At 39.8% G+C, this 16,012-nt stretch overlaps 1 protein-coding gene across 1 annotated transcript in view; it reads right to left on the bottom strand.

Annotated features, from left to right (window-relative positions):
* KIAA1549L (KIAA1549 like) overlaps positions 1-16,012 on the bottom strand; it is a 142,332-nt gene that overhangs the window by 122,717 nt on the left and 3,603 nt on the right. The gene's annotated exons all lie outside the window — the stretch shown is intronic.

Below are 16,012 nucleotides of genomic sequence, written 5' to 3'. Positions count from 1 at the left end.
ATTTTTTCCTTTGGCAAAAGGCCAAAAAGGACAAATGTGAGAAGAAATGGGATATTGTAAAACCTCAGTTTATGGCCCGTGAAAGACTTGATGTAAATTTTAGTTGCAATATTATACCCACTAATGAGTAGTATTATTCCAATATCTACAGCATCTAATATCAGGACACAGGGAGTAACACTATGGGTTGCTGCATCAGTTTGTCACGTCAAGAGAATTACAGGGACATTTCAGCAAATTCAAAAAAGGAGTGAGTTCTCACTAGCACCCTCCCTTTTCTCTCTTATAGCCATGGCAGCACCTTCACAAGCCCTGACCCAGCTACCAGGCAGTGATAAGCAGGTCCTAATTTCATTCCAGGAGGCAGAACCTGGGATGAGCGAAGGACAGAAGCTTCCAAGAGCCTGACTTGCTATTTACTTTTAAGCAATTTCTGCAAGCTCCAACTGCAACATATTAAGATTGGACTGTCCCCTCTTTTTTTCTCTCTCTGAAGAAAAGGCTGAGCACCGGTGATCTGCATCACCTCTTTATGAGATTAACCCATAAACTTGATACTAGATAGCAATTTCTGAATAGTCCCTCACAGAGGAAAAAAAAAAACAAACTTATTTTCAGAAAGGTGTTGAGTGTTTGACGCTTGATATCTTGACTGCAAGATATCTTGGAAGACAGAATATAATTTTGTGTCTTCTCTAAAAATGTGCACTGCGGGTTTTTTTGTGGGTTTTTTTTCCTCTTTTTAATAAAATGTCAATAACGTTGTGGAAAACTGCTGAAATGTTTCAATTACTGCCACAGTGATAAATACAGGACCTAGAGCTGCAAGTGAGTACTCAACAGGACAATGCACATGGAAGAAAAGAGGACTGTTGCATGTGTATATGTGTTTGTATAAACAAGACGGTGTGCTGACAGGATTTTTGTTTCAAATAAGAAAAGCATGGAGATATAGGCCAGACCTTTTAAGAGCTAATTTGTATTTCTTGGTACCTTCTGTTGGCTGAATGAATCAACAACTGTGTTTCTAATGTCTTTCCAGTAGCACTTAGAGCGGCTGGTTCCATGGAAGCGATGGCAGATGTTTGTCATCGCTTTCTGTCCCTAAGCCCAGAAGCGGCTCACGGTTCCCTACCCGGCATCACGGCAAAACTCAGGTTTGCTTGCCAGGGTCAGGGCCAGGACCCTCCTGCCGCAACAAAACCGGAATTGCTGGGGAAGGCATCCTCCTAGCACTGTAATCCCAGCTCCTCTCCACCACCCTCAGAAGCCCCATCCCCTCTTCTCACCCGGCTCTCCCATGCTGCCAGCTCCCACCGCCCACACCTCCGAGCCCCACAGCCCCACAGCATACCCCAGAAACCCCAACCCTTCCCACCTGTTCAGAAGGCGGCTCCCTGCCCACCCTCCGAAACATCTGGCTCCAACACACGCTTCTGCTGATTGGAAGCATTGGGAAACGGCCGATAACGGCAGAGTGTTTGTTATCAGCTCCCGTCCATCTTTGCAGGCACAGATTTATATGAAAGCAGGAAGAACCTGAGACAGCGGACATCTCTATCTCTGACAAACCTGATGGAAACTGGCCAAAGGATTAAAAAGTTACTGAGGAGGGTTGTACGTTTGCCGGTGTTTCAAATGGACTGAGAAAAGAAAGGAAGGTAAAACCCATTGCTTTAGTTTTGTTTCCCTAGGAAAGCAAGGAAAATATTACAAAATATTATCTAGTGTTTCTTGCACATTACCTTTCAAATTGTATTGAAAATTGATGCATTTCCAAAATCCCATAGAAGTCAATAATATCGACTTGATGCCAGCACCATCACTTAGTGAACTGACTACGGGAGGATAACCGTGTATCAGAGGGCGTTAGGCAGGCTCTGCAATACGTCCCCGGTGGTTTGGGTACACCAAACTTCAGGGTCAGCGCTCCCACCCCTTTTCAGTGGGTTTTGTGCCAACAACTAAGCAGCAGAATCCAAATGTAACTCAAGAACAAAACGCTGCATTTGTTTTGATCACATTAAAGTCAGAAGGAGCTATTAAAAGAAGTTGTGGCAGATGACTGGGTCCCGAAGAACCACAGGCAATGAATTCACATGGCAGTTTTGTTTCATAACTTAAGTCCTACTTATTCTTTCTTTGTCTATTCTAATTACTCCCTGATATGGAATTAATGTAGAAATCAAATTAAATGCTCAGGAAAGTATATGAATCAGCTGGCCCGAAAAAACAACTATTAAAAACAATTACGTAAATATGTAAATTTAGAAATGTGTAACGTGTTTCTGCCTGTGTGATGCCAAGGAAGGAGCAGCCTTTCTGGGTCTTACAGAGTCATTTGGTATTACCGTGCTGGTGGCCAGGTCTCGGTGGCCCGCTGCCTTCAGAGAGCATCACTGCTTGCACATGGCACTGAGGAGAAATACATTCAGATCTATATTGCCTCTTTTCTGCAAAACCTCCCAAAAAAGTGCTATTATACTGAGATTGCTAACACTGTAACTTGTAGCGGGGATATAGCACTGAGACTACACAGATTGTCTAAACTGAGCTGACCAAAGTTACATAAAGTGGAGATGAAAAATTGATGTTTTACACTGAGATTAACTCAGGAAAAGCAACTGCGGGTAGAGAAATAAGTCACAATAAAATGGATAGGTGCCTTCTCTCTCCTCTGGATTTACAGTGAGAGAACTATCCATAACTGTTTCACAATAAATACATAAAGAAAAGAAATTGTTTTCAATACAGCAAGATCTATGAATGTATTACTAACTCAGCATTGGTGATGCTCCCACAATTCATGAAATTTTGGAGGCAAAATGGCGATAACATGGATCTTAAAAGCCCGAGTTCATTGAATGTAAATACTGCTGTCAATGCAGTGAACACAAATGCTAGTTAAAGTAAATTAATTCTTTAAAGCTGATGAGATTAATAAGCGTACATAATTTTATCTCTTAGAGTCTCTGTAATCAGGAGCCGTGCAACAAAGCCCAAGCAGACTACAGAAGCAGTGTAACTAATACCTTTCACACTAATACCTTGCACACTCCAGTAAAGACCGTAAAGTATTTGACATGTGCCGATACAGTACTTGAGGAACAATGAGCAGGCAGTCAATACAGAAAGTACTTACTATACAGAAGCCCTGCAAAACTAAATGCATAGCACATGCAGCACAATTTCCACCATGGAAACATCGCAGAAGAGTTGAAAAACTCCAGACGAATCAACAAATCACTGCGCCACAGACACTGCCTATTTCTGGGTTGCAGACCGGCTCTAGCCACTGCCTGTGCAACCTCTGGCACATCGGCGCTGAGCCCAGCGGGCAGGGGACACACTCAGTGCAGACCAGAGGACGTGAACCCTCCCGGGGACAGTGTCTGCATCCACTGGTGCTTCACCTGAGACTTGCTGGTGCTTCAGCTGGGACTTTTTTGTTCATCTCAGCTCTCGCCTCAGAGGTTTGCTCTGGCAGCAGGAAGGCTCACTTACACTATGTGTTACTACCACACAAAGGCAATTAGGGAATGGAAGTGAGAACTGCAGGTTGACACTTGAGGTCCCGTATAAAAAAAGAGATGCTACCCTGCAAATTCTGCTTATGTTGTTGTCTTTTATGCCAAAATATTGGAAGAATATTTACTATTTCTTCAAGAAGCTGAAGAACCCCCCTGGTTTCCCAACGGAGAGAATACAAACCCCCTACAAGTGCTGGGAGAGCCACAGGAGAAACTTGTTTAAGTGACTTCACTATCTCTTTTCTGGAATATTACTATGTTTTCACTAGCAAAGATAGCTTAACCAGTGAGCCTAAAAATACTCCTAAGAACAATTTTTACCACACAATGGGATACATACATGTTGGCAAGTACTTAAAAATAATCCCTATTATACCCCATTGACAAAAACATGCACCAGAAACCTCATCTAAATGCCACTCTATCAACACTGTCAGTATATATTTTAAGAATAAAAAATAAACTTGTGCGTAAAACTCCATTTAATCTAAGTTTTCCAAATCATATTGCCACCTCAGTTACAAGATCCACTTGTATTAAATAGAAAGCAAATAAAGTACATTCTTTGTTCCAAAGTGAGATTATGTTTCCCTTTTAGACATGGAAATTATCAAAGGTGCAGTGGTAATGTTCGTAAAAAATAGTTTCCCTAAGGAGACTGTGGCATCAGCTAAAATGGCAATCCTTCAGTTGTTTACAAGAATAAATGCCAACATATCATTGAGAAGAGGACTGATATAACAAAAGGGTTATAAGTGTTACTCTGATGGGAATAAAGTAATAAAAGAGCATTACTTTTCATTATATAATTGCTATCATGTTTTTTTTAACTTTTCATATGTTTAAATAGTATTGAAGAGAAAGAATGACATTCTTCTGATATTAAAAAGACTGTAGAAGAGGAAGGTGCTCTGTTATTAATAAATCTTTGTTTGCAGAAGTACACATTCAGTGCTTAAAAGGCAAAACCATGTCATTTCTACCAAGATATGCTGGAACACCCAGATACACGCACAGAGACTGAAAAGATGGAATTTGCTGCTCGCAGCAGCTTTCACACACACAAATTGACTTACCGTTTTAAGAACCTGGTAGTTTACTAGTGGACGATGTGAGGTAAGAAGTATGCATTTTTGAAGTTAATTACTGCCAAACTGTTTTTCTACGAAAGCAAAGGAACCAAGAGAGACCACAGAGAGACCAAACTTCTTATAAAAAGAGAAGCATGAATCAATATACTTGATTGTCTTCACTCTCAACCAAAGAGTATTTGGATTTAAAAACAAAAAAAAGCATGAACGAGAAGACTTACAATACACGTATCACTGTATTTTTCTCTTCCTTCTAGAAAGAAAAGTCAACAATATCAAAACAACAATTACATGCCACTCTGAACTGAAATAAAGTTCACGGTATTCCTGAAAATGTCATATCCACAGAGAGCAGAGGCACAGATGTCTCAGTACTACACCAGTTTAACTAATGCAGGGAACTTTGGTGCCTGGCTAACAGTTACAGCTACTGAAACGACCTACCATTTATTTAAGGGGGAAAACCAATTTTAAGAAGGCATAGATAACTGAAATATCACACTGCAGTTATTTAGCTTCCAGATTATTCCTTACTGTGTTTTATTTACATTGTCCTAGTCACTGAAGAGCTCAACAGATTAGTAGTACAACTTGTTGGGCACCTTAAAAAGGCAACTTCAATTTGTTTAAGCATGCACTTTAGGAGAGCATCAGTGTCATCTTATGTATTTAATGCCATCCATAAGAGTTTCGCCTTTTTCCTTGGTCATTATTGTAGTACAAACAGGTAAAATTCCCCCTTCTGAAAACACCTCTCCCAGGTGTATCTCTATAAACTTAGTGGTATTTCACAGGAGAAACAGCCTGTACTTCAGACCCAACCTGCAGATCAGAGACTCAGTCCACACCCACTGAGGTCCCTGGGATTCCTCCTATTGCTTCCCACACGAGCAGGACCAGGCCAGATCTGAAAGCTAAGATACCCATGGCTAGACCTAATTAGTCATGGAAATACCCAAATAGTTTAAACAATTCAACACCAATACAGTGAATTTAGGCTGGCTACAATGATGTTAAGAGGTTTTTTGTGTGTGCACAAGTAGATAGCATTGATTTCAGCAATAATTGCCTAGAAAGACAATTTTAGAATCAAATTAGCAGCTAAATAATTGTAGAAATTATACAGAGAGATTTTTTTGATTGGACAGTTGTAATAATAGCTACAGAAATATATCCTACATATACCCTGCATAATACGCTACATTATTGTAGCCTACAGTTAATATTGTTGAAAACAAATTGCATTCCAAGAGTATGTTTCTGTAAGAATATCTCTTTGGGGTGATTTTAATTATCTGCATTACACTGAAAATATTGGATATATTAAAATATCTGATAAACTTTGAATATTCCATACTTTATTATCTCAGTCCTGTTCCCATTTATCCATTACTTTTAATTCATCACGTATTTTTCAAATGAGCTGTTGGCTTTTCAACAAAATACACACTGCCCAGCCAGTTCATCTAACAGGGATCAGCATTCTGCAGCGTGTTGGAGGACTGTAGTCTAATTTCAGATAAGAATTATATGTGCTTCCCTTCGAGCATTCGAAGAGTTTCATTAATTGCAGTGGCTGGCTTGGGGCCCTTTAGAGGACAAAAAGGACATTAATATTAAAACGCCATTCCAGTCTCCTACCTAGGACACTGAGACCCATGCTGCAAAAAGAAGGAAGCCAAAGTCATCACGAAAGGAAAACAAACCAACTGAAATCTTACCCACGTGAAAACCAGCGGTAGAGTTTCTGTGGGCTCCACCCGGGCCACGATTTTCACCAGTGTATTTCCAGCTCCCAAATAAATTATAGCAAGAAGCACAAGAGATCAAACTCTATCTAAAACAATCCTAATACCCCAACTCTTTAGATGCATTCAAGGAATAAAGTCTTAACAGTGTTCACCTAGCATCCCATTACCTCTGCCTGAAATACCTGCAAAGCAAAGAATGTTAGACAGTTTGCAGCTGGAAAGGCTATTCAACTCGGTATGCTTGTCCTCTTCTCTTTACCTAATCCCTAATCCCCTCCTCTCTTAAACTCATTCCTATGCATAGCTCTCAGCACTTGGCTTGATAAATTGATCTCAAGTTTCAGCCGCACCGGCGCTGCCGGGAAGGCAGCACAGCCCCGAGTGCTGGCTGTGTACAGAGACACCAGGACACATGGACCACGTTGACTTCCAGGTGTCTCTGTGGCTGTTCATGAAACAGAAGTAAGGCACAAAGCCCTCAGGAGAAGTGTCCCCTACACCCAAGTAGTGTTTGGTTTTCCAGGAGCTTATTTTCCATTTATCTTCTTATAGTTCATATTCTTTTAGTGCTAATTATTCAAATTTTGGATATTCTGTTTGTCCATACAGGAAGGTAGGGAATGCCACCCTGAACCAAACAGGATCCGTCCAGCCTCCGCCAGTCGGTGCAGTCAGGCACTACCAAAGAGTGCACCACACCTACTTTCTGGGGGTTCTTAAAGCACCCATTTTTGTGGCAGCGAGTCCTACAGCTAGAGGGGGTGTGAAGCAGCATTGAGTGGTTTTGAATTAGACTTTTTTTTTCCCCTTCAATTGCTGATTGTCCCCTTATTCTTAGTGCTAGGAGACAAAGCAAACAAAGAACAGTATTTATCTTTGTTCTATAATACTGTGACATTTAAACAGGGTAAATGGGAACTGTCAAATAGAGATTTTGATATTGCTGCTGATGATGGACTGGATTAGCAGAGAAAGGATTTGATTAATGACGAACAAAAAGAGGATGGAATAATTAATGCCCAGGAATGAATTTTTACGGACAATGAATCACTTTAATTTTATATTTCTATCAGACTACAAATTTGATCTAATATTCTTAGATTTCAATGAGGCATTTGACTTTATAGCTCACATTTTGATTAATAAAATATAAAATGAATATGGTGCATATGCAATAGATTTTAAATTATTAAATTGAGCAGTAATGCTTCTAATAGACTCCCATGGGGACTGATTCTCAGCCTTGCACTCCACATTTTTATCAGTAACCTGGAGGAAGTCAAAACTATCTCTGACAAAAGTTCTCAGATGACGACTAGGAAGGTGATGAACAATGAAGCAGGCAGCAGATGCAGTCAAGTATCAGATCACACATCTGGAAATAAAGACTACAGACCAATTTCACGGGATAAGAGTGTCTACAGAGGGGAACAGTGATGAAGGGTTATGTCTACTGAGCAGACTGCAGCTTCCACAAGTAGGAGAAGCATTGTAGCTTCAGGGGTTGTTAATCTTGCTTCTCTCAATTATACCAAAGTCTGCAGAATAGACTTACTCTAAAAAAAAATAAACCTTGGAAGCAGAGGTAAATAATCAGATCAATGGGAAATCCTGCAGGAGTAACATTAATTCAATTCTTTCATATGGGGAGATCAGCACTACAACAAAAATTATATTACATCTGACACTGATGCCGATGCCCGTTCCTGATGAACCAGGAATACCAGACCAGCTCTGGGGGCTGCAGTTCCAGAGGGACATCAGACTGGAAAGGCTTCAAAGAGGATTCACAAGAATGATGAAAGATGTGGAAAATATGCCTTCCATTGAACCATCTGAGAACTCAAAATGAAAGGCATGACTTGATCACAGTGTACGAGTAGCTATGCATGGAAAAGAGATTTTGGCGCTCTTCAGTCTGGTAGATAGGGTGGCTAGAAAACTGAATTTCAAAATTCAGTTTTGAAATTATATACATTTCCAAACATGATAGTAACGCGCTTCACCAATAATTGTGGTGAACTGCCCAGCCCCTGAAAAATTTTAATTAGGATTGCATAGTCTTTTAAAGGTTGCCCAGAGCTGCCACACTTGTATCAGTCACTAAAACAAAGAGAAATCTTATGTCTCACCTTATGCGGAAGACAAATTCGACATCAGTGATTCCTTTGTGTCCTAAATGCCTAGAAATCTTTTACCAATACAATTTTTTCCATGCTCTGTACTCCTTCTTATGGCTGATCGCTACCCTTCTCCGACTCGCACTATTCTTTTGGATGTGAGATGACCAGAGGAAATGCTGCCTGTGGTCAGGAATGACCCAAGCTGGTCAACAGGATTTTTGTATAAGGCTTCTCAGTAAAACATAAAGGTGTCTCAGAGCTCTTGGTAAGTGACAATCTGGTAAAATTCCTTTTGAAAATAACTTAATAATTTCATATTAATTATGTGACAGGACTCCATAAGCTTTTTATAGGTGTTTCATTAGACAAAGAAAATAAAAGGTAGGTATAGAAAATAATGCTTTTTTTAATAGCAGTACAGCCACAAACGGCACCCCATAAAATGGCTAATCAACACTCCCGCTTATTCGCCTAGCAAAAGACCACTGTCCGTAGCCAATTTAGAGCCCAAGCTCTAATTCTCCAATAAGTCAAACTTTTGTTTTTAAACAGCAATGAATTTTGGATACCAAACCCGGCATAGGGAAATATACTGATAAATTCAGCAGGTTGCAGCTTTGAAAACATCTCTGTTACTAACCACTCCGAGCAAAAGCTGGGCAATTTCAAGTATGGTTTATGGACTGCCAGTCAACAATGGACAGTTTTTTGAATTCTACTTTTATGTGAATACCTAATTCAGCAGCTACACTCAGTACAAAAAAAAAAAAATAGGGTTTGAGACTTTCAGAGTTGCTGAGCATCAAGAAATTCAGGCAAACTTAGATGAGAATACTGAACTGCTACAACAAGCAAGCCCGTATTGGTCTTAAAATCATTCAGCCAAGATGTTTTACCACAGGATCAGAGAAGCATTTTTAAAATTTCAGTATCATGGAAGGCCAGGCCAGAATATGCCAAATAAAACCAAAAACATCAGTTTTAAGGATTTCTTAAAACTACCCCTAAAAATTTCAGCTGAAAGACCTCGCATCGAAGACATACCACAATGATAGAAAATTGTGTAAAATGCATTCCCTTTCTTAACTAGCCATGACCCCCATAAAAATTCAATTTTTCATCACTGATACATTCATCTGCCAAAGCTACTCATCATATTAAAAGAAAACTACACAAAGAAAGAACTAGGCAAGTCTGTAATGGTTTCTTTTAAATCAGCTTTTCAGAACTTCAGTAACAAATAACATCACTTAGTCTAAGTCATTTTTATTATTTTCAAATCAAAGAACTATTTGGTAACACTGTTCCCAAGGATAAACTTCCATTTTTCAACTCTTTTCTTACCATTTTTACATTGGTTGCCAACATATTTTGCTGGCCTCAGTTATTTCATTGTTTAAGAAATACCACGGAAAACTAACATATCTTTGTTTCCCATTCCTTTGGAATCTGTTTTTTGACATTCTAATTTCCATGAATTTGAATGTTTAGCCTTTCTTTTGACTTACTAGCACTTAGAAAATCTGTCTTTTAGCATTGTGAGTTACATGTATTTATGTAACAATCTTCTTGTGTTATCCTAGTTAGTAACTATATAAGGTTTAATTTAAAAATCCATACCTCTCAAACACAGGGCAACAATTTATTTAAAGACTTTTTGCTTATTTTCAGCTAAAGACACTGCAGTGAGATCATCATATCACTAAACAGTAGAGTGATGCAGGATAGTTCTACTGCTTTTTTATTACCTGGTATACAGATGGATTTTAATTTACACTGGCTTGCTTCAGGAATTTTTTATCACCACCCATCTGCATGAGCACTTAGGAAAACACATGATCAGTAGGTATATCGTGTACAAAGACTTTCCTAGAGAGCAACCAAAAATCACTACAGTCAACATAGAGGCTTATTAGTCATAATAAGGAAGATGCATACATGTGAAGGCAATTCAGGAGAAATTTCAAAAGAAGAGCTACTGCTGCTTCCCCGTCTGACGCATCAAACCTGATGATAATACCTGAAAATTGGAGAATATGCCCAGAACACTTATGTTCTGTGTTTACCATCTTGCATAGTTTTTCCTCTAATTTCTCCCATGTATTCTTCCTATTCAAAGTCAGTAGGAATCATCCGGGGTATTTCCCTTAAAAGACCAACACTGGTATATTGCCAACAGGTGATAAAATGATAGACAAGGTATTGTAGATAGTTTCAAATCTACAGCAATGTGTGGTGGAGAAAATGTGGAAACAGGCACTGTTTCTAATTCTGGATTTTTATTTTTTCCGTCTTCAAATGTTCTTTCATTTTTCCTTCCTTCCTCCTGCTCCCAGAATCCAGAAAGGAATTTTCCCTGATTTAACCTCAAGATCAAATAGAAATATTATTTGTATTACATTTTGCTATACACACTGTATATACCTCATACCTGCAAAAGTAATTGTTATTTAAATATTAATAACATAATCATTTCTTTTCACCCCAAAGGGGCCCATAGTACTTTTGTCTTCAGACTTTCCATTTTCTGCAATAACTCCTCTTTTTAAAAGGGAGTAGTCAAACTGAGTCACTTATAGCTGCTGTTGAGAGGCCCTTAAAAGCATCATCTGAAGATGCACTTCAGACACCTATCGGCATCGTATCTCCATTTCAGACTTTAAGAACATTACTGGCCTTTCTTCTTGTGACAACAATTACGAGATGCAGATGTTCCCTTTATATCCTTCTGCATGTGTGTAGGACTGCCACTAAAATGTCAGTCCAAAGCCTGGACTTTGCTCTTATTTGCTTCTTTTTCAATTCCAGATCTTTTGTCATAGACCTTTTCAAATCTAAAACTATTGAAAGTTAAGTTTAAGGAGGAAGAAGGGAAGACCCTGGTGGTTTTTTCAAAACATTATTTCATTACTCTTGATAAACTCTGAGGATTAATTTATGGAATCTAAAAATCTTTGCTGTGGATCCCTGTTTTTTGTGCATTTGGGTTTTAGGAAGGACAGGAAGAGAATAAGCAAGTTATTACTAAGCAATTTATGGGTGTGAGGGTTTAGGCTTCACTAACATTCGAAAGAGAGAAAGTTCACAGCAGTTGCCCGTCTTCTGCTCAACTCCTCTTGGAGCTGCCAACCTAGCCTCAAACCGTGAATGAAGAAGACAGTGAGAGAGTGATCACAGGCGAGACAATTAACTGTAAAAATAAGGGTAAGTCTTTCCTATCTTATACGTATGCGATCCAGCAACGACTACAGAAGTCTCAAATGCTTTCGTGACAAGGGCCACAAAATGAAGCTGTTTGTCTGAACGGTGGATAAAGGATAATTTAGCCTAGCACGAGCCCAGAGACAGAAGGATCTCACAGTCTCAGACGCGGCTGCAGAGAAAGAAGATGTATCACCCAGGCTACAGTGGTGGAAGTTCCTCATCTCTGGCCCTTTATACAGCTGTGCTCTCACCTTCCCGAAGGCAGTCTCTGAACAAGCACCTCTCTCACTCAGGCGTTATACTCAGGTACAGCACTATCTGCCATGCTCTGTCCCAATCTATTTTACCTGGATTTCTTTCTGTTCTTTTTCTTTTGGTAGGAAACCCCCTGCACACCTTCAATTCAAGCATACAAGTGTTATTTCCTTGAATTTTTTAAAACTAATTTCTAGAAGACGTGTTTGCCTTTTCTTCACAAACCTGGCCCTTAATATTCGAGAGGCAATCTCAGGCACAAAGACCAACTGTGCCAAGAATACTACAACTACTTCAGCAGCAAACTGCTCCATGTGAGATGTACAGAAATTGTTTTTTCTGTATCCTGTACTTCCTCTAACTAAATACCCTCATTGGGAATGTTTTTCTGTGGGATGTTTTAGCTGAGAAATGCCCTACGTCCAAAGCCCACCAGTGCTATCCCACCTTGCTAGTAGGAAGGCAGTGTCCTACCCATGGCCCTCAGGATTACCAGTAAAATGCAGATTAGTTCAGTAAGTGCAGTAGTTCCTTCCTTGGACTCAGCAGAAGGGAGTTAAAACAGTAAATAACCACTGAAATGCTCATTTTTTTAATGAAATGTTGACACGTTTGGACATTGAAGCCTGAATTCGTATGCAAATATCATCAGTATTTACTTCAGCAGAAACAACCGTTCCCACATGACTAAGAAAATGCCATAAACAGAAGATTACTCACAGTCCCTTTCCTCTTGTTCATCAACCTGACCTCAAGCAAGTGTAAAAGATTTCAGAAAACAGTGCAGTGAAGATTAGGAGGATGCAACATATCCAATACACTACTGGATGACTGAACATGACTGAAAATAAGATTTAAAAGTTCTTCTCTAAGCATAGGTCTCAAACAGCCAGTCAGCATTCCTTACAGGCAAAACATGGACACCCTTCAACCTCATCTGAGATACCAGTTGCTTATCTTAATCTACAGAGAACAGTTTCATCAAAGTTGTTTCAGTATATATGAATTTAAAGTATCCTGTATCTATATGAATACTAAAACCAGATTATTTATTATCCGCTAATGTGGGGAATAACTCAGATCCAGGAATGTAGTGGAAGAAGAACCTGTGACGGGTGGATCTATTCCAAGCGTACCCATCAAATCCTCAAATCCTCCCAAAGCAGCACCTTTTTGCATGCTCCTGGTGGTCTAATCTTTCAGCCCATGCTGTAGATTCCTGTTTTGTTTTGAATAAAATGAGTCAGAATTTCAACTTTTCACTATTCTTTCACAGGGCATCTGAAATATCTGCACATATTTTGTTCTGTTGAGGTAATCAGACAAAACATCAAAAGAGCAACATGACCAACCTGAAACTATTGATTTCCTAAAATGCTGGATTAGTAATTCTGGAGAACAACCACAGGAGGTACAGAGTGCCTTTTTCTATGTCCTCACCAATTTCCTCAACGCGGAGCTGGATCCAGGGAAGGACTCATGCCCCGATACGCTCACGGCCCTTGCCTCTGTGGCAGCTCCTTTGGCAATGGGAACACTGACCCCTACACTTCCAGATGTGCCAATTCTGGTGCTTTTTGAGGAGTTTCAGGAGCTGAGAGGCATTGAGTCAGTGCTCAGGTAGCTGCCATCCATCAAGAGCCATGGTCCGTAGGAGGTGGGACTGGCAATTTAGCAGCTGGCACGGAGCACTCTCTGAGTTGTTCAATCAAAGATCCAGCTGCAAGAAGCAGCCACTGCGCTGGAGGTGTCATTATTATTTTTGAAATCGTTGTTAATTAAGGTAAGATCTCACTGTACTAGTGTTCAGCAAACGCAGGAAGAAATGGACCTTTCCCTGACAAGTTTATCATTCAAACAGTCTACACAACAAGCATAAAGGATGATGGAAAATATAAAAGGTATAATGTTTCTTAAAACTTTATTTCCCCCAGTCCTCCACTGAAGCCCGTCTGATCAGTTGATTAAGCTCACAGGCAACACAACTGTGAGCAACATCCCTTTTCCTCCATTTTACTCAAACAGTGCCATGTGCATTTACTGGCTGAGAGGTGGTCCACCGAGACCAGATCAGCTTTCAATAGCTGCCTTTCAAAGTTACACCCATTTCAGAAACTGCCTCTCTCTTCTTTCCCCAAGGAAAATGGTTGCCCACAGTTTGTGCCTCTGGTTCACGAGGGAGATTTTTTACCTGGCTGGAGCATGGTAGGAGTCAACCCAAAACCGCACGTTCCCTCATTCATTTTCTGGCTCATTATTTTTTCCTTTCGTGACAGATGTATTCAGCTTGACTGAATTTTTGCACTCGTTATTCTATAATCCATCAGAAATCACAGTTATGTACTTCTGATTATGGTGGACAATGTAATTTTATTTTCAACCTGAATTCAAGAGGTGGTCCTGGGGATGACATATGGTGGAAATTAATGATTAACTCTGCATGTCACTGAGCAGTTTTGTATGTATCCAGCTAAAGAAGCATAAAATACTTCTAAAATTAAAAATAAAGCTTCTCATCTGCTGTTTGAAACCTAATCACTCTGTACTTGATGGTGAAAGTGTCCCGAGGCACTGCCCAGCACTGAGGTCTAGTTCTGAGCCCCTAACACAGAGATAACCAACCTCTCTGCTCCCGACGCCTGGTAGTCCGACGCCTCGTCCTGTCAGGATCTCTTTTCAGGGAGAACTTTTCCCTTTGTGTTGAATTTTATTGAGGTCAAAGGAAATATTGTTACCACAGCTATTTAAAATCATCTCAGGGATCAGGAAACTTTTGAGTTGTCTTCTGAAGCACTAGCACCAGAGTAAAACTTCTCTCTTTACCCTCCATGCCCCAAGTTCCCCGCTTCGTCTTCATACACAGCGATGCCACGTGTTGCACATAAACCCAATAGAAGAACCAAGTAATTATCTGTGGGTGTGTATGTATGTACAGACATAATTTTCCCATAGATGCAAATATTCCCCAGCGGAGAAAGCTGTGGTAAAAACGGTGCATGACAAATGCTCTTCCCAGTGTTTAATGCAACACCTAATGCTACCTGGACTTCATGGCAGTAGGCCTGCTATATGAACCGTATACATTACATTAATAATCAGAGAAATCAGTAAAAGCGCATTTGCTTAACAGAAATCCAGAACTACAGGTAGACTGCCCTATGTAAACATATAGAAGTTAACCTTCTTGGACAAAACTAATGTTCTTGATTGAAAATCTGGCTCTAGTATATGTTTGCCCCTGACTTTAATGGGAGGCAGTATTTCAGTCTGGAAGTATTTCAGTCACTGGAAGAGAGAGCTTTCTATGTTGATTGACACCCAATTTACGCACCTTAACAATCATAACTAATGATAAACACTGCATAGGACTGTAATATGCAATTAACACTGCAATAAAGTTTTACTTGCAATCTCAGCTGTAAGGCTTAAAGCTACTAACTACAACAGATTAAGTATCTTAACGTAACTACCTGATCATCTAAATAATGCCTATCGGTGACAGCATTTTTCACTGTGTGTGGTATGCATACTATCACTATGTACTTTGGCTTGGCACTATTGTAGCTTCTCACCTCTTTTTTTCCAAGCTGTAGGCTATGAGATACCTACAAATATATTTTTTAACTCTATTGGATTTCCTCACTTAAAAGTGAGATAATGGCTGTGTCATAAAGACACACAGACCACAAAGGAAGAAACAGAATATTAAGCCTTGTCATTCTACTCTTGAATCTAGTGATCAAGGGTAAAGAGGTATCTTGTTGCATTGTCAGAAATACCTCAGCTTTGAAAATTCAGCTCTGAGAGGCTGGCTACCTCTGAGTGAAGATACATTTCATAATTCAGATGTGGCGCGAGAGTTCATGTGAAATCCAGACTGAATTGTCAAGCACAGGTGAAAAATTAGCCATTCCTCTGATCCCGGGTCAATTTATCTTCTAGAGATGAATCAAACCGCAGTATTTACATGTTCAGAACAAGTAAAGTATGAGGCACTGTTCCACCAACCTACAGCCTGCAAATGAGAAACCTTATTATCTTATGGCTATAAAACTGAC

This window comes from Aptenodytes patagonicus, chromosome 7 (assembly GCF_965638725.1).
Source record: "Aptenodytes patagonicus chromosome 7, bAptPat1.pri.cur, whole genome shotgun sequence".
NCBI lineage: Eukaryota > Metazoa > Chordata > Aves > Sphenisciformes > Spheniscidae > Aptenodytes > Aptenodytes patagonicus.
This window is presented reverse-complemented; position numbering and strand designations above follow the sequence as displayed.